The sequence below is a fragment of the Pinus tabuliformis genome, chromosome 1_2, assembly GCF_031772625.1.
Source record: "Pinus tabuliformis cultivar Carrire ecotype Pingquan chromosome 1_2, CPIR1, whole genome shotgun sequence".
NCBI classification, from domain to species: Eukaryota; Viridiplantae; Streptophyta; class Pinopsida; order Pinales; family Pinaceae; genus Pinus; species Pinus tabuliformis.
In genome coordinates, this window is record NC_142298.1 from 1,214,426,584 (window position 1) to 1,214,453,023 (window position 26,440).

A 26,440-nucleotide genomic window follows, 5' to 3' on the forward strand; every position below is an offset into this window, starting at 1 on the left:
ATTAGTCTCGGTTTTATGCTTTGATTATTCATAGCAATACCTTAGCTCCTGAATGGCCTCCTCCAATGATCTAGGCTCATCGAACTCAATTCTATATTTAAATGAAATCAGTAATCCACTAATGAACCTCTAAATCTTGGCCTTTTCCTCTGTGAGATAAGGCACATACCTCAATAACTCCAAGAACCTGCTAGTGTACTCATCATCTATCATGGAACACATCTTTAGCTCATAAATTGTTTTTTCTCTGTCATCAAAGTATCTCCTTAACAAGTACTTCTTCTTGAATAGCCACTAAAACTCACTCCAAGTCAAATCCTCCCTATGAATGCATCTGACATTCTTCACATCTTCCCACCAATTGTTGCTTTACCTTTGAGACTGAATGTAGCCACTCTAGCTTTCATGCTCTCTAAATAGTCATGCAACCTGAATAATTTCTGCATGCCAAGAAACCATGCCTCTGCATCCTATGGTTTCTTCATCTCTCCATCAAATGTTGGTGGCTTTTCTTAAATAAACTCATCCAGAAAGTATCCCCTACCACCGCTCTTGTAATGATGATACTGATGATGATCATGGTGCTTATCTTAATTAGAACTAGATACATACTTGTGTCTATCGCTTCTCCTATCCAGAGTGTCCAACAATCTTCCATCTTTGATTTTGCATCTCTATATTATCTGTGACCACCATGCGATCGACTACCATTTTCCACATTACTTCTATCCTCCCACTCATAGTTGATTTGACGTGGTCCTTATCACTACAAATCTGACAAAATCTAAAGTATTACTACATTTACCTCTGCTTGTTTCTCCTGTGCTTGTATGATTCTATCATTATCTACCTTACAACTCGTTATTTCTTCCTTTAAACTTCTCAGTTTCACTGCCAATTCGGAAGCGTTCCCAACACCATACTGCTCTTTTGACTCATAGGGAGAGCCTTTGTAGTCAACCATCTTGCTAGCCATTTGATATTTCTTCTTGCAAGGTATATCATGACAACTAAACCGAATCACAATAAACCATCGTACCTTAGTATAGCTCGTGGAGGATACATTGTCTACAAGATCAAAAAATAAGCGTGATACATGTATACATAATCATGATAGCATATAGAAACATAAAACATAAGCATATGAGCATGCAACTGTTATTCTAGCTAGGGTCCAGTCATCAATTCATGACCTCAATAACAACACACACCATGACCTCATGCATGACAACCACCATCATTATGTCATTATACACTTGACCACATGCAACCATGAACATGCATAAGCGATGCATAACCATCCAAACATATGCATAAACACATATGACCAAGCATGAATGAACAATACTTGAAATCAAACCTACAAGAATGATACACGCAACCAAGCATACTACAATGATACATGTAAGTGACATAAATCGACATGTAACTAGTCATACACACACAACGATGCATTCCACAATAAAACCTCAAATTTCACATGACAACATCACTACAACCATGAAAAACACCATGCAAATGAAACAAGCACATGGAACGCAAGGGTGAGAGACACACATGCAACTGACATGCATGCATGACCAACACATAACCCATCCAATATGAGGAGTAAACCATTCTCTGATACCAATCTGTAATACCCTCATCCCACATCTACCCAAGCAACTAGTCAGCCGGGGTAAACATTTGATGAGAGGACATTATGATATGATTCGACCTCCTAAGCTACATTAAGGAAGTGGAACCGATGGAAACACGACCACAAACTTTAATATTTAGCTACAAAACCCTCAGGAACCAATCCAATACTTTAGACAACTTGCCTTGGGGTCCCACTAAGCTTTTGGACAATTTAAGGCTTAGTCCCTCCCATGATATAGGCATGAGTGCGACCAGCAACCCAAAGTCGCTCTCATAGGCTTGCCTGCCAGCGACCCCGACACCAAAATTGTCATTGTTATGCTAGAGACTCTAGGATTTGAGCCATTTTTTTAGTCCTAGATCCCAGGTCATTGCCCAGAGTTGAACCATCTCTTCATATCAGTAAAATAATATGGAAATGACATTACTAAAGAAAACACTTGTTCAAGACCTTGACTAGACCCCTACTAGCCACTAGCCATGACAGGTATTTCGTCAAACATATTGTAAATGTGTAATCTATAGGTGTAATTAATAGTTCTGAGCATAGGGGTCTCATACTTAGCTGAGAATTGCTAAGAACCATTGATGCCTCAACACATCAACTGCCATTCCATCCATTAGGTCATAGATACATTGATCATTCGATTACAAGTAAAAACATGAGGAAAGGCATACATGGCTGATGTCATAAAACACATACATAACCAGCATAATAGCAATAGAAATACTCATGAAATTACAACCATATAGACCATATACAATCCATCAAATTCTCATAAAAATGAATGGAGAAATAACCTTTCATTAATGATGCAAAATCCAAACTCGGGATGGGACTTCCACATTCCACCCAACTGTAGAATGGTTGAGCCAAATCTTTCTTCATCCATTCACCCACGTGCCATATTCCAAGCATGAATGTGGGATCTCATAGAACACATCAATCAAAACTCAGTCAGGGCTTCTAGAGGCCATCCACCTCAACCCATCAAATAGTGCTTCCACCTCACGGTTGGACATCACAAAACCATCATCAGATTGGTCTCCATCCAAGCTTTCCAGGGGTTCTAGATCATTTTTTCCAACCAAGGCTTCCAGGACTAGTAACTCAACCCATAGCTATCGTCGAGCTTCCAGAGCGTTTGTCCAACTAAGGCTTCGAGTACTAGTAACTCAAGACACCAAGGGATTCCAAAGTGTTTATCCAACCAAGGGTTCTAGGACTAGTAACTCAACCCAAGTTGTTACAAGCTTTTCAGAGTGTTTGTCCAACCAGGGCTTCCAAGAACTAATAAATCAACCCAAGCTAAGGAAACATGGGAACCAACCAAAAATAAACAGTGAAAGTAAACCCATAATCACCATGTCTATCTAGGAAATGGAAAGGCTAGGCAATCCACTGTCAATCCAGGCAATCCTCTATGCCCATGATAGATCACAACCAAGAAACCACATGCATGTGCCATGCATGACAAAGCTAGTGAAGGAAACATACATGCAAATCGGTACCTACAAGAAAATATGATGTAGTTTTTAATCTTGATGCCTTCTTGCACTTTCCCACATTTCCTTTGCCTTATTGCTCCAAAAATCCAAGTATGCCACACCACCAAAAGTGCTCCAAGAAAACTCTAAGTCTCCAAGAGAATGATAAAGAGAAGGAATAATGAGAGAGCTCCAAAACTAAACTGAAAAAAGGTTACCAACTGATCCTCTAAAGAATTTTTATGAATGAGGCCTCTATTTCCTTCATTTTCCATTATTTTCCTTCATTTTCCTCCTCACATGTAACATGTGACCTTTCACCTCCCTTTTCTCCTAATTTCCATTATTTTCATAAATAATTGCGACAAAAATTCCATTTTGCCTTTCCAAACCCTTAGCCATTTCCTTTTCCATTTTCCTTAGCCATAAACAATCACAAGTGATCCCCATCACTAGGATTCTGCCCAACATTCAGCTTGGAATAAGTGTCCCATCATCAATGGTTATTATTTTTCCTTTATTTACTTTTATTACATGGAATTTTCACGAGGGTTGTTACATATATGAAGATCACTTCTTGCACCAATTGTAATATACTCTTGACCAAATATCAGCTGTAAGAAACATAGAAGGAAATTATCCAATCTATCACAGAATGTTTCCATCGTCACGATGCAGAATGAATACCCATTAGACTTCTTGGTCAGTTGTTTCATTTGTTGGACATTTTATCAGTCCAACCAAAATTTCACGAAAACAGAATTATTCCCTTTCAAAGAACCCATGAAATATCTCAAACCATTGACATTTTTGGGAAAATTCTAGCGAGAGATTTAATTGATGTCTTTTTGCACAAAACCCACTTCCCTATGTTTGAAATTGATCTCTAGTTACCCAGAAATTGCACACGAAATCCATTGTTTATGTATTACTATATAAAATGTTAATAGTCCCTTTCTAAAGAATAAAGAACACCAACTCTATTAATCATTTTGGTCCTTCTCATCAATGCTTGAAAATGAAACAATCAACCCAAATCAATTTTAAGTGTCTCACGATAGTGGTGAATAGAATGTATTTCTCAGATCATAGACGATCTGTACTTGAAAGGTCACCATTCTTTCCTTGAATAACTGACATGTTTCAATACAAAATTTGTGATTATACCCTGTTTTTGGATCTCTTTTTTGTGACACAATTGATAAGGTGCTTTTGGAATCCATCCAAATGTGGGTAGTGTATCATGTGCAAGTTTTATACTATTACCTGAGTTGTCAGCAACACCAAGAAGAATATTTGAAGATAGGTATTATTATTTTCTATCATTGCCAAGGAAACTTTATGATATGAGAAATTTTCCTCTGCCGCAAATCCTTACTCCCTCCTCGGCGCAGTAAGAAATTAGATCTATGAACCTTACAATCTGTAATAATAAAATTTCCTTGTGGAAAATGTGTTGTTACTTCCGTCTTACCTCGAAAATTTAAAATCGTGCGCAGTCATTAAAATTAGAATTGGATTGGGGGGTGGTACCGCAATCCTACATAGAGTGCCACGTAACCAAATTGGTTTTTTTGTAAAAACCACAATTGTGGACCCCCTCCTCAAATTAAACTTCAAAAACACTTGGGGCCCCACAATGATTGGTGACCGATGATTTACCTTGGATGCATTACTCACCATTGAAAACTATAAGGAATTTAACTGAGCGTTGAGTTGGCTTTGAGACTTAGGATGAGTGTTGAATTTGATTTGCATGAATTGTTGGACTATTTATTGGATTTTGTCCCATACATATCAAAGTGTTACATATAACCCATTTTATATTATCACTCAACCACAACACATTTCGTCATTTGTACCTCCTCTTAGCTCCCTGTGGGTTCCTCTCAATGTCAAATGTTGGGTAATGGTGGTGTTTGGTGGACCGGGTTCTGCCTTATTTTGGCACTTATCATGTTGGTATTTGACTTGTAGTTTGGATCTCCACGGGACCTTATCCCATATGCACCAAGTGAAGAAAATAAATGGTGTTTATATACACCATTTTACTCAGTACTTGTCAAGGTATAGTTGAAAGAAATTCATGCCCTTGTGGGCTCCTCTCGTGTTTTGCTGCCATAAGCGTGGTTTATGACTTGGTACTTGTGTTTGACCTTTGACATGCATGGCTTGTGACTTGTCATATTCAATGGAGTGTTGGCTTGCATGATTGTTGGTCGGCTTCAATCCTTGGAGATTGGGTGATAAACCCAATATTTTCCTAATTTTAAATAAAAAAAAATTATATATATATATATATATATATATATATATATATATATATATATATATATATATATATATATATATATATATATATATATATATATATATATATATATATATATATATATATATATATATATATTGTAATAAGTATTTAAAATACAAAATTTATCCAAAATTAGCCCAAAAACCAATTTATATAAGTCTGAGGATTAAGCCAAGAGGAAAACTGGCTAAAATTCAAAATTTTTGTAACTTTCAGGGTCTTAGAATAAGTTACAATATAGGCTCCACCTGGGGACTGCCTCCCCCTGTGGGATGTAGAGAACTAGTAGACCAACTCCCTTGATTATGTTGGGCATGAAGTCATACCAAAAAAATATTTAACCTGAAGTTGCAGCCTGTAAGCTGTAATCTATAACCTAGGACTTGTAAATTTGAAACAACACATTGCATATTTGTAATATGCTATCATTTGAAATCATTTATACTCATCATCGAGCAAACAATAAATAACATGCTACTACAAGTGAAAATAAGTATAGCAATGCCTACTCTACTAGGCTATGGAGTCAATTAGTTAATCAATAAATTTACTCCTTTCAAACCCCTGCAACTTATTACGTTTAACTAAAACAAATCACACACTGCACTCTAAATTCTGAAAATTACTATTGTTACAAATTGAAATATGCACACTGAATCTAAAAATCAAAATGAAATAATTGTTGATGGAAAACTGCATACCAAATCTGAAAATAATTGATTCAATCCCACACACCTCTATCTAATTGAGTTGAAAATCTGCATTGTTAGGTATAGTCAAATTTCTAGTGTAACCACATGGGAAGTGGATTAACTGGAAGATCACTTTACATGTAGCTGAAGATATGAAAAATATTAAAAATATGAAAGACAAACTCCATGGGTAACTGATACTTACAACTGAAACTTGAATACTACATCCTTTGTTGATGTTTGAAATTTCTGATCATTGCCAATAGGAAGAAAAACATGTTTTTACATGCCATTATCATAGCGAGAGATGCACTTGTCATTTTGAACCAACATCATTGGAACCCAATGGAATTGGCATATGGATAAAGTGGAGCCACTAGATGAAAGAAATGTAACCAATATCAATTCTCTAGTCTTTGTTCACCAACAAAGAGTCTAATCGTGATCGTGATCCGGGGAAAATTCCTTCGTCACTTCGCTCCACAACAACGACACCAAATGTTGTATTTATTTCTCGAAGGAAGTTTTTGGATGTGAAACTGCGCTAATAAACCAACTCAACCAAAATTTAGGTCCAAGATGGCCCTCTAACTAGAGGGGCCTCCTTCAAGTGTTATGAGGATTTTTTTAGCGTTGTTTATTGTCACTCGAAAACAACCTTTGAAGCACAATGGCCAAATCTATTATTTTTTATAGGTGGTTGTTGATGATTATCCAATCTCTTCTCAGAAATAAAGCCCTCTCTTGCTAAAACTTAATAAAAGTTCCAATGCTTAGTTCCGACAGAAAAAACATAACTTAAAGAGTTTGGTGGAGGAATAGAAGATAAATCAGATAATTAAGTTTTCATATTGAATACTTAATCAATCAAATATAGTAGATGCGTGTAGAATAATTCTATATCCAAACATATATACATTCAAGGGATGACAGAAGGCACCAATTAAATGATATAGAGGAGCCAATTTAAACATATTGTTCAATTAGTTAATCTTAATGTAGATGATAACTTTGTAGTGGCTATCAGGGAGGTTGATACTCAAACCTAGCCTTTCCCTAACTCCTATGTTACCTTCAACATATACAGAAACAGATTACGAAATCACAGGGAAAGAACAAAATGAGAAACAATTTTTCTCATGAAACTAAGGCCATAATACATCAATTGAAAGTTCTGTAATAAAATTCTTTACAAAACCTGTAGGGTTTTGGCATCAAAAGCGAACCCTTGCTTATTACAAATGATCAAATATATAGAAAAATACATATGTAATTGTTTATTTGTTTGAGGGAAACACAACTTAATAAAAAATCATAAAAATGGACTAAATTTGAATATCACTACAATATGTCTCAGATGGTTAAAGTTGTTGGATTTGTCCTTTGCCTAAAATAGTGAATAAAATCTCATGTTAATCCCTTCAAAACTAGAGGTGTTATCTTCATTTTCCACCTATACTTTGATTGATAATAATTTTGTGCTTGAGAATCTGGGATTATTGTTGATTTGGATATCTAATTCAATTGTTGAATTGCTTTCTTATTGATTGCCTTGAAATCTGGATAATTCTTCTTTAACTGCTAAACCTCATCCTGAAAATGTGAACTGTTGAATATTATGCCACTTGTATCCCTCTCCTTCTTTGAAACCAAAGCCTGAGAGTTTCTTTTTGTGATTGTTAGGAGACTAGGATGACATATGTCTTCTTGAAAACCATAAATATAACATAATTTTTCTGTAAATCATTCTCAACAACTAGAGAGTAAAGAAACTAGACAAGTTTTCAAACCTTGTATGCTTTGAATGTTGATTTCTTACGCTTAATCTTTTAGATGATTTGTCACAAAAAATCTTTGTGTATCTAAACATTGTGGGTGTGCTCTATATTTTACCCTTGACATACATAAGGCCCATTTGGTATATGTACACTTGGTCAAAGAATGATTGCAATGTTTGACCCTCTTGCTTTGATGTTTGTTGCCATAAGCATGGCTTATGACTTGGCACTTGTGTTTGACCTTTGACTTGATGTTTGGCTTGATGTTTGTGGTCAGGCACTTGTGTTTGACCTTTGACTTGCATTGCTTGTGACTTGTCTTATTTAATGGAGCGTTGGCTTGCATGAATTTTGGTCAGCTTCGCTCCTTAGTTGAACTTGGAGATTGGGTGATAAACCTAATATTTTCCTCTTTTAAGTAATCTTAATTTTAAATAACATTATATATATATATATATATATATATATATATATATATATATAGTAAAATTAATTATTTAAAATACAAAAATTATTCAAAATTAGCATGACAACCAGTTTATATAAGAATGAGGATTAAACCAAGAGGCAAACTAGCTAAAATTCAAAAAATTTGTAACTTTCAGGGTGCTTGAATAACCTACAACAATGTCATTAAATCCAACTTGCTTCTCTTTTATTGGGGTACAACCCTCATTTGGTGGGAGGTCAGAACTCAAAAAGATCTTAAGAAAAGTGGTAAGATTAGCTCTTCTTGGAATGAATTTGTAGTTGCATTAAGGAAACAATTTTACCTAGCAATGATGAGATGGAAAAATCTTAAACAAGATAAAGTTCAAAGTGTCCAAAGTTATACTCAATAATGTCATAAGAAAGATATAATTCTAGGTATTCCTTTACATACAGAAGAAACACTTCTTAAGTATATTGGTGGTTTACATAGATATATTAGACACACCATTCTTATGTTTTATCCAACTAATTTGGATGAAGTTTCTGTGCAATATACACATTTAGAAATCGAGGTAAGAATGTGAATGTGGGTGAAGATTTTTCAAAGAACCCATTCAAGCCTACTATTAATAAATCAAGGTGAAAGGTAAAGGAAAATAGAAGAAGAAAACTATTGTTAAGAAAGAGGAAGGGAAAGTTACTTGCAATCATTGCTCGAAAGGTGGTCATGGGGAAGACCATGGTTGGAAAATAGACCCTAAATTGATACCAAATCATTTTAACAATGAGGGGAAACAAAATATTGATGCTACAACTTAACGAGATTTGGGATATGATTCAAGTGACAAAACCAAGATCACAATCATGGGAATGAAAGTATATCTTCTACTGCAAGTACTAGTTCTTCTAACAAGTCTTTTGGTTCTCAAAATGATAAAGAAAGGAATGAGATTTCTCGTATCATAGTCATAACAAAGCATACTAAGTTTGATACACTCTTTGGTAGTGGATCTCAATTCAATCTTATTTTTGAAGCAATTGTCAATAAACTTAACTTAGAAACAACACCTCATGCAAAACCTTACCCTTTGGGTTTGTTATGTGATGATGATAAATTGCAAGTGACAAGAAGATGTAAGCTTATATTTTTTATCATTGCTAATCTAGATGAGGTTAAACTTGATTTTGTACCACTTGAAATTTGTGGGATTGTCTTAAGGAGTCCATATTTGTATGACTGAAAGCCATATTCTATCATCATGAGAATAGGTATCATGTTTTCAAAGATGGGACAAAATACATTATTTTGTTGATGTTTTTGTATAAATGGGGTACCAAAAGACACCTTCTTAGCAGCTTTTTGTTCCCTGCAAAGAAATCACAGATAGAAATGTTTTTTGTTAGTGGATAAACATGAGAAAAAAATCATTACAAATGGTGAGAATAATGCATACATAACATAAATTAAAAACTAAAAAAAACACATAAATAATGATTTATGAAGGAAAAAAGTCAATAACATAAATTATGGAAAAGGGCTCCCTTTATTGATTGTTGAAAGTAGAAGACGAATACAATAGATTAATATTAAACACTTAGAGAGAATTATTTGAGCAATGGTGCTCAAAAATCCTCAACAAGGAGGTTCATTTCTTCACTCTCTTTGCAAGCTTCTCCTCTCTCTCGAAGAAGTATCAACGCTCTCTCCATGGTGAAATCCTTTCCACACAGGAGTGTTGGATTGTTGAGAAACAATTTTTCCAACACAACAATGCTCTACTTCTTCAATGACAATGGATTGCAAGATTGTTTGAGAACAATTTTTCCAGCATAACATTTCCATGTCTTTGGTCCTCCAATGGGTTGTTTATATAGAATTTTAAATCCCTCTTCCCTATCTTGATCCATCAATGCAAAAATGACCCATGAGTAGGACAAGAGGATCCTTTGGGGGCTTTATATCTTCAGTGTGACTCGAATTCGATTGTCCTTGACTAGAATATGTCATGGAATCTCATCTTCCAAGTGTGTGAAGTGGTCCTGAATCGCTAAGTCATATTTTTCTTCAACCATGTGGCTATCGAAGGAAAATCTATGTGGTTATCAAATTTACCCTTTAGATAGATCCCGCAGTTCAATTTTACATATGAGAGCTTTGGAGAATTTAAATTTTTTAATTTCCATGATGTCTTCAGCTAGAAAATCTTCACAGTACGTTTTTTTGGACGACTTTGGGTGCCATCTGGATTGTTCAAATGTGCATACAATTTTATGGTGTTAACAATTATAAGAGCACATCACAAGAAAATGAACTTATCTCTGGTGAGTGCAAGACAAATTAAGAAATGCTAGTAAGAATTTTGTATTTTTGATGGTAAAATCTAAGGATACTTTCGAATCTAAAGCTTTCACAATATGTGTTTATAAACTTAAGTATGATTTGGTTGAAATTGTTATTACTTATGATAATATGTTTCAGGACACTGAGGGGTTACCTCCAAAGAGGGGAATCCAACGTGATATTCAATTGCAGTAGGATGCTCCACTTCCAAATATTGGTAATGTATGGAATGTTAGTCTTGGAGAATGCAAAGATCAAGAGACAAATCCAAGAGTTACCTAACATAGGGATCATTAGACTTGGTACATCTCCTTGTGGGTCTCTTGTTGTTTTGGTTCCAAAGAAGGATGGTACATGGCACATGTGTGTGTATTTCCAAGTTTTGAACAAGATCACGACGAAGAATCATTATCCTCTTCCTCATATTTATGATTTTCTACATCAATTAAAGAATGTTTTTTATTTTAATAAGTTAGACTTTAGAAGTGGTTATCACCAGATAATAATTGTTGAAGGTGATATTTGGAAAATGGCTTTTAAGACGAAAAAATATTGCTTGAATGATTAGTAATGCATTTTGGGCATTGTAATGCACCCACTACATTAATGAGGGTGATGAATGATGTATTACATTCATTCCTTGATGATGTTGTTATAGTCTACTTAGATGATATTATGATTTCAGTAAGACTCAAGAAGAGCATGTAAATCATTTAAAGTAAGTTTTAGATGATTTGAAAAAGGAAAAGTTATATTTGAATATGTCCAAATGTGAATTTGGAAAAACATTTTTGGTGTACTTAGGTCATATTATAGGGGGTGGTAAATTGAAAATAAATCCCTCTAAAGTTGAATTTATTGTAAATTGGCCTTCACCCAATAATGTAACAAAATCTAGGAGGTTTTTGGTAGCATCCCAATACTGGAGAAATTTTATTGCTAACTTCTCATCTATTGTAGTTCCATTACATGCTTTGACAAGTGTGAAACAAGTATTTCAATGGGGAGGAAAACAATAGAAATCCTTTGACACATTGAAAGAGAATATCAGTACAACACTAGTTCTATCACTTCCAAACCTTAAACAACCATTTGAAATTCATAACAATGCAAGTGAATATGCTATGGGAGTAGTGTTGATGCAACATCGTAAGCAAATATGCTATCATTCTGAGACTTTTCTAATGTAGTAGTTAACTATTCAGCTTATGCTAAAGAGTTTTATTCTTTAGTTCAAAGCGTGAAGAAATGGAAGCAGTATTCGATGGGTAAAGAAATGATTATACATATTTATTATCAACCTTTGCAATATCTTCAATCACAAACTAAGCTACAACAAGCTAGGAATTTAAGATGAATTGGATTTTTATGATAATTTCATTTGGTCATCAGGTATAAGAAAGGAATTTATAAAAAAGTTCCAGATATGTCATCAAGGCCTAAAATAAATGAATCTATCATGCTTAAGCATAATTCAATCATGCATGAAAGTTATATTGAACAATATGCTCAAGATGAAGATTTTAAAGATGTATATGCAACTTTGAGTCAAGGAAATCATGTAGAAGAATTGGATTATCATGTTCATAACAAATTTTTGTATCATCATGGAAATTTGTGTATTCCATAGGGTGAAAGAGTCAATGTCATCATAGAAACCTATACTTCTCTTGTTGCTCGTCACTTTGGTGTAGGCAAAATAGTTGCTCAACTACAAAGGGTTTTTATTGGCCTCGTATGAATAAAATTGTGTCAAGATATGTGAAAGGATGTACTATGTGCGCTACTAGTAAGCCAAGTAACATAAAATTGGGTTTATACACTCCACTTCCTATTCCTTCTCATCCTTAGCAAATTTCTTCTATGGATTTTTTAAGTGGATTACCTATGTCTAGAAAAGGTCACAATTACTTATATGTAGTAGTGGATAGATTTAGAAAAATGTATATTTTGATGCCTTGTTATAAATAGGTAGTTATAGCTAAACAAAATACATAGATGTTATTTCAGAATGTATCTGTTCACTTTGAGTTACCCACTTCTATTATTTCTAATCAAGATTCTCGATTTATTGGGAAGTTTTGGTCAATTTTATGGGAAATCATGGATATCAAGTTGAAGAAGAGCACAATATTTCATCCACAAAGTGACAATCAGACAAAGGTATTGACCAGAACAATAGTGCATCTACTTTGTGGATATTCTGGTAAGCATCCTAAGCTTTGGGATGAACATTTTCATTACATCTAGCATGCATACAATTGTGCCAAGCATACATTTACGCATAAATATCCATTCCAAGAATGTTATGGATATTTTCTAAAGTCTCCTTTGGATTTTATATTTGGTAAAGAAATTACAGTGGATTGACATAGTGATGTGGGAAAATCCAAGCATTTTATTGAACAAATCCAATTGGCACATCAAACACTACAACAACAGGTTGAGAAGAGAAAAGAAAAGTACAAATCCAAGCATGATATGCATCATGTTGACCACAATTTTCAAGTGTGAGATCAAGTTTTTTTATACATAAAAGAGGAAAGAGTTCAAGGTGAAGTTAAAAATCTCAAACCTATTTGGTATGGTCCTTTCAAAATATTGGAAAATATTGGTAGTAGTAATTTCCTATTATATTCACCACCTTATATGAAAAATTATTTTGTTGTGAATGTGGAAAAAATGAGATTGTATGAACCTACTATGATCATTGATCAAGAGAAAAGTGTTCAAATTCATTCTATATAATATTTTTCTCCTGAATACTTAAATGAGTTGCAAGAAGACACCATTCTTGATACAAGAACAATAACTTAATGTAGAGGCAATGGGGAGCATCTTCGTGTTAGGCTCAAAGGAACCAATTCAAGTAAATCATGGTGGATAGAGATCAGTAAAGTGAGGGAGTTGTAACCTCACTTACTTTTTGTGTAAAAACAAACTTTTGGTTGTCCAAAAACTTCCAATGGGGAAGAGTGATCCAAGGGATCAAAAATTGCTCAAAAATGAAAGTGTTCACATTCTTTTGAAAATGACACTATGTCATAGAGCTCGTCATGTTAATTCGAATGATGTTGAATCGTGTCAAACAAACTCTATATGAGGAAACTATGTTGTTACGAAGTTTTTCCTAAAAAAAATAAAATAAAATAAAAAATTGGAGCCTCGCTAAGCAAGTGTATGGAATGCCACGTCGTAGTACAAATGACACATGGTAGCTAACATGGTAGTGTATGGACTAAACATGTGGTAGGCTATGGAGATTACATGTAGCAGTTGACTGTGCATTGGCTAGACCAGGTTTGAAAAATCATGTGTAAACACATGGTTTGTACAACGTTAACTATATAATACAGGGGATTGATCACAGAGTGACACATGGCTGAATCATAGGGAACCATGTGGCACTTTGGATGAGGCCAAAATTTTGGTTAGTGGATCAAAAACCTTCGAGGGAATCGAACACCCTCTAGCACACAAAACACCGCTTGACCAATTGGGCTACGAAGTTGCCCATTGAACCATATGGAAAAAATAATATTTAAGTTTTAATGGTTTTGATTGGTGGAGAAATGGGCAGGCCAATGTGTCGAACCCTTGACCAGGCTAGTGTGGCTAATGATGGTTTAATAGTCATGATGTATCATATTTTTGATTCATTGGTCCATAGGAGATGATTATAGCAACAATGTAATTCATTGAAAATCTATGTAATATGCTCATGGAGCCATGTACTTGTATTATACTATATTTTGGTCATGAGGTCATGTTATGGTCATATATGAGGTATTATGTTACTTCTATAACCATGTATATATAATGTTATATGTCATTCATTCATGGTCACGTGGAGTCTTGGTACATGTATTGCTTCTATTTGTGAAAAGGAAGCATTGTTTGCAGCGAAAGTAGTTCATTTTAGAATGGATTGATGTTGGAGATGTCATGTGTTCAGGGAGAGAATCTATTTTCTCTTGTTACTTCAATCATCCATTATTGGCTTATGGTCTTCTTGGAGGTGTTCATGGCATGCCTCATGCTATGATCATGACAGTTGGGTTCTTAACCTCATGTTATGAGTGTAGAGGATATGTTAGCCCTTGATTCTGTTGCTATGTCGTTGTTATGTGAAGGAGTGTTGGTTGGTGCCTCATGTGTATATTGTTGGATATACTTGATGTTACTCATAGTTTCTATTATGATGATGTTGCATATGATGATTGTATGGTTTCCTTATGTTGGCATATTGTTTCTTGTTCCTAGAGGTTGTTGATTGGTATGTTTCTCCGGATGATGATTGGTATATTTGCTACTTGCTACTATTGATAGGAGAGGCATGGATGCTGGTTGATCATATGCTCCAATATTTGTGCATCAGTTCTTGCTACCTTATCACGCGGAGTTGACCCTTTTCCATTGATATCAAAGGGGGAGTGATAGTGGATGATGGTTTGGAGTTTTTGTTTGGTTTCCATCAATGCCAAAGGGTGGGATTGTTGGAATTACGGTGTGCATGGATCCAACTAGTTGATGTTGGCATTGGTTCATGATGGCATCTAGCTCATGTTGGCATTGATGTCAACCCTTGTAGCCTAGTTGATGTTTGGACGCCATTCATTGTAGCATGGTTTCATCTTGTTGTGTTGACATTGGGATTATTTTGTTGGAATTGATGTCAACAATATGATGTCACACTCATGATGGTCAGATGATGGCATTGGTTTGGTTGATGATGTTGCTACAAGTGGATGATGTAGATCTACATGTGATGGAGATGATGATTGGCACACTAGTTGAGTTGGAAACTAAGTCTTCTTGCTTATGCTCATGGAGATGAATTTTTTCCATGTGATGGCCTTATGGTTGATGATCGAGATGTGCTGGAGAGTATTGCAAGTCAGTGAGAAGTGTTTCATTTTTTTTGAGATGATTGTTGGAGAGTGGAGGACATTTTGGCACTCTTTTCAACCTTGTTTATTGGCCCTTTTAGGTCAACTTGGAAGTGACACTTGGGAGACATGTTTGATCCACTTGTATATGTGTTAGAGGCTATGTCAAAGGTTTGGAGGTATGTACAAGAGCTAAAGAATAGAGTCTAATAGGTGGTGTAGGTTCTGAGCTGACGGCTTGATATTTTTCTTTATCCTTAGCCCCATTCGCATGGAAGCAAACATATGAGAGTGACTGAAAGGCTTCAATCATTGGAAGACAATCCTATAGGAGTGACCGAAGGTTCTAGTTAAGTTTATCTTGTGTTCTGCATGTGACTGAGGATTTTCACGATAATTTCTCTGCATTCCTCATGCAAACTAGATGGAAATTAACATAGAAATTCCTAGAGGCTTCCAGAATTAGTTGTAAAGGTTGGGAATGGTTTGAAAAAGTACTCCAATGATGTGAACTCATTTAGTGAAAAATTAGTGATGTTAGTGGATTGATTCGGTCTAGTTTGTGCACCCTTGATCCTAGCCCCAAGCTCAATTTCGCCTTACATGTTTTATATTCATCATTTTGGAGTTGGTTGTTGGTTGGTTTAGTGTGTGAGTGAATGAGTGAAGGTTGCATTGAGGAAATAGGCTTCAGACCTAGTTGTGAGAAGAATTGCTTCAGTGTATGAGTGTTAATGGTTGCATATTGAGCATAACTAAAGCATGTTGCAGAATAGATTAGATTTGAAGATGTTGTAGTGAATATTGTTTTGGAAAATATTTTGGAAATATTTTCCTTGTTCTTGTGTGATGAGATAGTGATAACCATGGAAATTATTTTAAATAGTACCATGATAATCATGGTGAATCTCTTAAATATTATTGTATTCTCGTGGGCAGAGGTAAATTGTATCTACTCTTTTTCTTATAATGCATGGGAAGTGTAGATAGATGAGCATGTCTTGATAATATTTATATATTTTACTTTATGCATGTGAGATTTGGATGGATAAACATGTATCATAAGCGTACGCACGCATGGATAAATAGACATGTTGGTTGAATTATGTATTTTTAATTTATGCATGTGCAAGAAAGAGGAACATGAAAAGATGTTTAAAGTATAATTAGTAGAGGCTTATTGTTTGGGATTGATAAATATTTTATATAATCATGATGTGATAATTGCTGACGATAGTAATTGCAGGAAAGGATTGTGACTTAAGCGAAGGATGGATTATAGGTAATGAACTAATGTTCCATGCAAATTGTGGGATTATCAAACATAGTTTAATCCACTGCAAGGAACAAACAGGCCACCAAGACGCAAGGCTCGAGAAATTGTGGGTAAATGATATCATGATTAATGTAATAGATTCTAGCTTGTTATGTTTTAATTTAAGATGTTATTTCTTTATAATATTTTTAACAATGGACAAGTGATAGACACCATTACTACCATTGCGTGAGGGGTGAACATCCTCGCAAAACGTTCAATAAAATAAATGTTTGTTATTTTTTCCCCTCGGGGTTTGTAGGGTATATCGATGTCCATTGATGTGTTTTCTTATTATTCCATTCTAATGATGTTGTTTCCTTACGTGACGTTGACATTTAAATCATCAAATATGTGATTAACTAGCCTAATTAAATGGAAAATGATAATGATGTAAGATTACAACTAGGATCTTTATGTTGATATGCTACAACAAAGGTTAAGTAACTTACTATTCCATTCCTAAAGTTACTTTATGTAATGACGATGATTTTATCTAATAGTCAGTTAAAAAGTATGGAATAAGTGATTGGGGATATTACATGCTAGTAGTTATGTAAAAAAAATATACAATTCTATGTATTTCTACATGTGACTTACCGCGGGATGTGACAAGTGGTATTAGAGCAAAAGGATGCAATGCTCACATCTTTTGGGAATTCGTAATCAGAAAATAAGTAGAGGTATGATGTTAATGGATATCAGTTCATATATGACACTAAGGAATATCACATGGCAATGTATGTAGTAAAGTGCATTTGATATGAGATGCATGATGGTGTTAATAACCACATTAAAGAATGATAAGTGTTAGTGGTGGTTATGGCATTTGAGTCTTTATGCAGATAAAATACAATAAAGAATTATGTTTCATTGTTTGTAAGTAATCATGAACAACTTTGAATACTCACACCGTGATTAGTGATAGTGTGGATTAACTACCAACCTTTGCATGCAGACTCTTATGATAATGTTTAATGGTGCATTTAAAGAAAAGTGATTAGAGTTACAATGAACTACTTATAAGAAAAGAATGAATGCATGTATTGTTTTGTGTGATAGAAAAGGAATGTAGAAAGGTGGGGGTTGTCCTTGAAGAGGACAATAGAATGTTTTAAAAGACATTGAAAGAACCCCTTTGAATATTGAAGATAAACAATGATTCAAGTGGTAGGTCCTGACTAGAATGACTAAATGTCAATAGTGTCTTGGCGTGGATTCTGATTGAGTTTATGATGGTTAGTAGCATTGATTATTTAGCATATTGCAATACCTTTCATGAATTCATACTATATGATTGTAAGTTCTTGAAAGTTACGAAGAACTTAGATAATGATAATAGTAATGTCTTTAAAGAGAGTGATTTGATAGAAATACATTGTTATGTCATTAATAAAAACAAAAATGGAAAAGGGTTATGGTTTTACATATGAACATGCATAAATAATAATTAGTTTGATGAGAGCAGCCAAGACTATTTGATAATATTATAATGCATTAGATGAAGTAGATTATGTATATTCTACCAACTTAATGATAGAACTAGTGGTAATCACATGTTGTTGATTACATTGTTTCTTCAAAATTCACAACTCTATAAGTTGGTGATTCAGTGATGATGTTAGATGGTATGCATCCTACATTTAACAAATATGCTAATTTCATCCTTTAAAAGTCCATCTAGTGCATGTGAATATTGTGGTGACATTACATATTAAATCTAATCAGTTATGTCCATTGTGTTGTGGACATGTGTTGTCTTTGTTGTTGTCATTAAACACAAATCTAGATGCCATTTTGAATCTATTGCCATCACTAATTTGTTTAACCAAGAAAAATTGGTGTGATTGGTTTGAATTTATTAATGTTTCATAATTTTTGTTGATTAGATACGTATGCGTAAACGAAATGTCATTTTTCTTGGATTAGAATATGGTAATGTCAATGATTAAGGTCTTATTCCCTTCACTACTGTTAGAAAACATCATCATGGAAGCTTTGTTTTAAAAGTTCCTTAGATGTATATTTATTTAATATGTTTATTCTTAATACATGGAAATGGTTTATGAAATATGGATAGGATGAATACCTCTCTACATTATTGAAATATTGAGAACATTGATGCATGTGCAAAGTAAAATTAACAAGATATTGTGTAAATTACAATATATTGTAGAAGGTATCGTTTTATCAAAAGCAGATGCAACGAATGTTACTAGTGTAATTAAGCAAGGGTATCTTAATGGAAGCATAGTGAAAGGTAAAATGTTGCAATGTGATTTTCAGCTACAAATGTGAAGGTATAATGATTACCACTAAGATATGCAATATTTGTGCATAAAAGATATAGTAATGTTTTTCTAAATTACATGTTGATTATTATGTGGAAAATTTGAGATGAATACCACCTGTATTAAATGATATGTCAGTCATAATTTCCTATCAAATTTACTTTTACAGACTATGGGGCTCATGTTGAAGTTCAAGTATGAATATATGATGTACATAAATGTCCCTTCTGCTTTATTATTAATGTGTATATGGTCAGTTATGTAAATTATAGTGGGAAAAGGTGCTAAAAGAGAATTTCACATCCCATACAGTTATAGTACCATTGGAAAAGGCCCAATGAGGGCCATCGATAGAGGTAGTTACCTGCTTGGATTTCCTCTCCCTAGATATAGATGATCTCAATAAGGGAAAAAAGTTGGCCAATATGGTGAGAGGAGGAAATCCTGAGGTAACCTTGTTGTTTTTGGAGCCCGTTGGAGGAGGCCCAAAAGAGTGAGTTGTTGAGCTATAAATTCCTCAAGATAAGATGTTGTCAAAGGAATAGGTAGGATGATGCCAAGAGGAATTCTAGACCAGACTCGATGTGGTCAATGAAATCCTAGGTTGGACCCTGTGTGGTAAAGAATACTAGGTTGGACTTGGTGTGGTCATTGTCAAGGAATTGTCCTAGATGTGTAATTGGCTTAATATGGTTAGTGGAAACCAGTTCTCATTGGTTGGGAAGAGCACTCTTTTCCCCACTATGGTTTTCATGGAAAACCAGGTTAACTAACCAAGTAAGTGATGTGTTAAAATGAATTTTTTGTATGACTATGTAATAATGTTCTATACATCCTAACAAGAAAGAAGCCTAGTGCTCGGGAATGAACTACTAGAAGTGTACTCCCTTTATTGTATTATTTTTATTATGGATGTATTTAGCAAGGGATAAGACAATATGGAGTTTGTGCAATTATGACAACTTTGATCATTTCGATGATTAGAGAGCTAGGTTCTCGCTATGTAATTGCATAGGTACTATGATAAATGATTGATAGTTAAAATATTTTGAATATCATTTAATTAAAAATGTTGTGATTAATGTGATTATGTTGGATTTTTTGGTGATACGCTATGGGATGCTTGCCACAGAGGCTGTTAAATGACCCAAAATTCTTGTTGTTGGGCTTATAAATCACTCATAGAGTGCTTGTCCCAGTTGATAAACCACCAAAAGTTACAATTATTGCCTGAAGTGGCCATGATTTCCAAGAGTATTGGGAAGTGACAATAAGTTGGTATAGAGACTTTGTTTTCGTGTTTATGAAATTGAACAATGGCTAAATGATTGGAAATGAAAGTTGAATGTTTTTGTAGTTGTAAATGATTATGATTATTAATAAAACATTATTGTTTTTTCTTATTATATTACTTAGAAATAAAATCCTTCATTTTTAAGGAAAAGGATCCCCTTTTGGTTGTTCTGAAATAGACGTCATAAGTAAAAGTTAATGATTAACACCGAAGATGGTGTTATCATTAAGGGCAGGAATATGTAATATCCCTACCCGTAAAAACTCATGCATTTACATATTGTAAAACTATTATTAATTTAATATGTATAATGAATATTAAATATCAAGAATTCAATTAAAACTAAAGTGGTTCTCGATAACCACATTCTTATTTTTTATTCGTGGTAGAGTTATGCTCTAGAAAAAAAAATGTGGTGTCCCATTAACATTTTTACTTCTAGAAGGTTAGTTAAAAACAAGTTCTCTTTGTGCATAGAAGAGCAGTTGAGAAATTGCTTAATGTAACTTTTATGTTTATGTTTCCAATTCCATGTGATATATTCATGGCCAGATAGTTTTCCTAGTTGAACATAAGTGAATTAGTATTTGTGTTATCTGTAAAACAATATTATGATGTTTGAAAGCATTTTTGTTGTCATTGGGGTTTTTTGGTTTAATTGATTTGGTTTCAAATCCCCTCTGCTCATTATGGAGTCATCATCATCTTTAGGTTTAGCTATCGTGTTCGTCTCTTAGTTTTCTTAAAATATACGAAGACAAGACAACTAAATCCATGAAAATATTCTAATCCAATTAAAACCCTGGCCGAAAAGGAGGTCAAGTGGGCTTGTTGAAGTTTGATCCATAGAAGTGGAGAAACTTAATGCATTAGAAAAAAGACTTAATGCACGTGAAACATTGAATGGTGCAAAAGAGATAAGTAATTTTTCTGAGGAAAAGATTTCGTATATTTTATTTTGCATAAAAGATAATTATTCATGGTATTTTCCTAAGAAAATATATCATATAAATATTTTGCATAAAAGATCATTATTCATGTAATTTTGAGAAGGGATTTATTATTCATGCTATTTCTTGAGGAAAGATTGCATATGAATATTTTCATAAGAAATATAAGTACTCGTTTCGTTCTGGAATATGAGTTATTTTTTTGAAAAGAACATGTGATTATTTTGCTAGTTTCTTGGAAAAGAATATGTGCTCATACGCAGATAAATAATAGTTATTTTCCTAACTATTTTTGGAAAAGAATATGCATTGAGGTGAACAAAACAATTCCTATTTCTTTATTTTTTCTTGGATAAAATTTGTGTTTATATACATAAAAAAATAGCTATTGTGTTAGTGTTCTTGAAAAAGAACAAGTGTTTATATGCGTAGAAGTAATAGCTATTATATTAATTTTCTTGAGAGAGGATATGTGTTTGTATACACATAAAAAATAGTTGTGTTATCTTCCTTTGGAAAAAGAATATGTGTTTACAAACATAGTAACAATAGTTATTGCATTAGTTTTCTTAAAAAAGAGAATATGTTTACATATACAAAAAGAACAACTATTGTGTTAGAATTTCTTGTAAAAGAAATCCATTATTGCATGTACAAAAAGAATAGTTATTGTGATAATTTTCTTGAAAGATAATATGTCTTTACATGCTCAAAGATAATAGTTGATGGGTTAGTTTCTTCTGATAAAGTTTATATAATTTCATGCACAAAGTAAAAGTTATTGGGCTAGTTTTCCTTTAAAAGAATATGTGTAGTTGTGATGGTTTTTCTTATGGAAAGGAATGTGTTTTCATGAAAAGAAAATAATAGTAATTGTGGTGTTTATCTTTTTGAAGGATTTTCCCTCTTCTTGTGCGAAGAGATAATGATAACCACGAAGATTATTTTAAATATTATCATGATAACCATGGGGACAATTTTAAATATTAAGATATCCTAGTGGGCGGAGGTAAAATGTATCTACTTCTTTTCTTATATTGCATATGAAGTGTGGATAGATGAGAATGCCTTGGTAATCTTTATTCATTTTATTTTATGCATGTGAGATTTGGATGGCTAGACATGTGTCATAGCCTTCCTCATGCATGGATAAATAGGCATGTTGGTGAAATTATGTACTTTTAATTTACGCATGTGCAAAAAAAGGAACATGAAAAGATGTTTAAAGTATAATTAGTAGAGGATTTTTGTTTGGGATTGATAAATGTTTTATATAATCATGATGTCAGAATTATTGATGGTAGTAATTCTAGGAAAGGGTTGTGACTTATGAAAATGATGGATTATATTTAATACTATGGTAGGCAATTAACTAATGGTCCATGCAAATTGTGGGATTGTCAAACATAGGATAATCCATTGTAGAAAATAACTAGGTCACCAAGTCAGAGTGCTCAAGGAATTGTTGGTAAATGATATCTTGATTAATGTAATGGCCTCTATCTTGTTATGTTTGAATTTAAGATGATATTTCTTTGTAATATTTTTAACAATGGTCAAGGGATGGAAACCCTCACGAAATGTTTAATAAAATAACGTTTGCTAGTTTTTACCCTCGAGGTTTCAAGGGTATATTAGTGTCTATTGATGTATTTTCCTATTATGCTACTCTAATTATGTTGCTTCTTTGCATGACGTCGACACTTACATCATTAAATATATGATTAACAAGCCTAATTAAATGGACAACAATAATGATATAAGATTACAATAGGGAGATTTATGTTAATATGCTACAACAATGGTTATGTAACTTATTATTCCATTCCTAAAGCTACTTTATGTATGACAGTGATTTTATCTAATGGTTAGTTAAGGAATATATATAATAAGTGTTTGCGGATTACATGCTAATAATTTTGTTAAAAAAAATATAATCATATGTATTCTTACACGAAGTTTATCAGGGTATGTTACAAGTAGTATAAGAGAAAAAGGTTGCAGCACTGACGCCTTTTGGGAATCTGTAAGTATAAAACAAGTAGAGATATTATGCTAATGGATATCAGTTCAAGTATGTGTTGGCATTATGAGATAAGTGTTGTCCTTGATGGCAAACCACACTGATGAGAAATCATAGTGCAGAAGGACAGCAGCAAGGAATTGATGATCAAACTATAAGAAGAAGAGAAAGTTCATACACGCAGGTTCATTAAGCCCAAGTCGCGTGTATTCGAGTATACACGCTAGTTCACTATATACCAAGTCGCGTATACGCTAGTTCGCTATATACCAAGTCGCGTGTACACGCTGGTTGGCTTCAGTAAAAGCGCGTGTATGTGGAAAACTTATCTTTGGTCCACGGCGGTTATTCCTTGGAAGTTGTGCCTATGGTTTTGGACCTTGGTGTCTCGACGGACGTGTTGATCCCTAGTTTTTGAAGATGATGGTATTGGATTTCTATGGTTTTGGCCCTTGGTATTGAACAAGGCCTAAGGCTATATAAGGAGAAGAAGATCATTAGGCAAACGCATCTGAAATGTCTTGAATATTTGATGAAGTATTAGATCCAGTATGCAGGTTATTGGTTGATTGCTTGATCTGAGCTAAGGAGAGATCTCATCGGTTGATTGAGAACAAGATCTAAGGAGAGATCCGGATCAAATGGTTTGAAATGAACTATCTTTATGATGCTTATTCTAGATCTACATACTGACGCATGTATTGTTCTATAAGTGTTATGAGTATGACTGATGTCTGGTACAGCTGCAAGTTATGAGAAATTATTTTTAGATCTGTACGCGGGTTGTCTTTGGCAAAAGCACGTATACATGCGGGTTTGATTCATTGAAGTAGCGTATACATTGTAAAGCTTGATATTTGAAGTTGCAGATGGGTCTGATGGTTATTACAGAGTTCTGTGTCTGCTCTGTGTTCTGGTGACGGTGTTGTTAACAGGGTTTCAGTGATTCAGAGTTTGATGATTGTTTTGAGCCTCAATGATAGTTATGGGTCCAGTATGAAAATTGGATGAAAAGTGGCCTTTCAGATTATGTGTTGTGCTTCAGTGTATCCAGTCTGAAAATTGATGAAAAGTGGTACCTGAAGGAGAAAAGATTGTAGGCAAGCACCTACGTACTAGTATCTAAGCTAGTACAAAAGCTAAGGGAGATCTTTGGAGCATTGTAGCAGGTAGCAGCCTGTGTACTAGTAAATGGATCGGCTAGTACAAGAGCAAAGGGGGTTGTAGCTCCCGTACTTGTATAAGTCTGCACCAGTACAAATATTGTAAAAGGATTTTCTTATTAAGAAGAAGATTGAGATGACTTGCAGCAGGTGGTTTTCACCCACATTGGGTTTCCACCTTATATCTTTGTGTTCATGTGTGTGGCTTTTGTGTGATGATCTGTTATGTTATACTGCACCTGTTTACTGTTAATATGGTTAATAATGTTCTGATGCATTTACTGAAGATGAGCTAACTGAATCATAAGATTTCTGGATATACGCTAGTTGCTTTAGACACAGCAGCGTGTACATGCGGGTTCACTTAACTGAAGTAGCGTATATGTTTTTGAGTATTGAAAATTTTTTATTGATATGATAATACTGATTCACCCCCCCTCTCAGTATTATTTCCAACAATTGGTATCAGAGCCTAGTCCTTTGGTAGAAGCTTGATCGCTTGAAGGAGATCCGTGGAACAATGGGAAAGAAGCTTAAGAAGAAATCTCATAAGAAGAAGAAGACATCTCAGAAGATCTATGACAGTGGGAGAGTCGATTGGGGATTAGGTATAAGAAGTTCTTCAGATTCAGAATCAGATTCAGAATCATTATCAGGTATGAATGTGTTATCCTCTGATGTTCCTGCTATATTTCCTTGTGAAAGTGATGGAAGTGATAGTGAAACTACTGAACATGCTTTTATGGGTGAGCAAGAAAAGTATCAAATAGAGGCAGTATTTAGAAGGCTTGCAGACAAAGTTAAAGATCAACAAGATCTATTGAACAAAAGGGAATATGCTTTCAAAGAAGAAGTTACCAAACTAAAGGTCCAACTAGAAGAAGGAAACAAGGTAAGAAAGCTTCTCAAGGACAAGGAAGACCAATGTCAAAAATTGCAGCATGAAGTGACATCATTAAGAAAAGAAGTCAACGAAAGAAGCACAACCATCAAGAAACTCAAAGATAGATCCAACTACTATGAAAATCTTGAAGCTACAATCCTCGCTCTAAAAGGAGATCTTGAAGAATCAAAGAAGCAGAATACAGATCTACTCCAAGCCATTGCAAAACAAGAAAACGAAGTCATCAGCTTAAAATCTCAACTAGAATGTGCCTTCCGAGTTCGTCAAATGTAGCAGGATCTGAATGAAGAACAAGAAAAGGAGATTCTCAAACTAAGGGAACAAATGGAAGAAGGAAGGAAACTTGAAGAAGATTTGAAAAGGAAATCTCTTGAAAAGGAGGAACAACTTCAAGTTGAGGTAAATATCTTGAAAGGTAAACTAGAAGAAAAGGATAAACTGTTGAGATTTCAAGATAGCTCTAAAGTCTTGGATGATATTCTTAGTAGTCAAAGATCTCCTGCTATAAAGACCGGTCTTGGTTTCCATGAATCTATTGAAGGTGAATCTAGTTCACAAGGTGAGGCAAGGAACTCTAAAGAGAAATCTAAAGTGATCAACGAAGAAATGAAAGATCAATCTCATCATCAACCAAGAAAAGAGATTCCTCAAAGAAAATCCTTTACTCCTCCTATGAATAGTGTTGAATGTTATGTATGTCATAATCTTGGACATGTTGCAGCTAGATGTAGAAGAAGAAGGGTTCAAAACCATTATGCAGAAAGATCATCACATTCAAAGTACTTTTATGGATATTGCTTTGCTTGCAATATGTTTGGTCACAAAGCTGTTGATTGTTACAGGAGGAATATGAAACATGTAAGATGTTATGCATGTAACAAGCTTGGACATATAGCAAAGGAATGCAGGAACAAAGGATGGACAT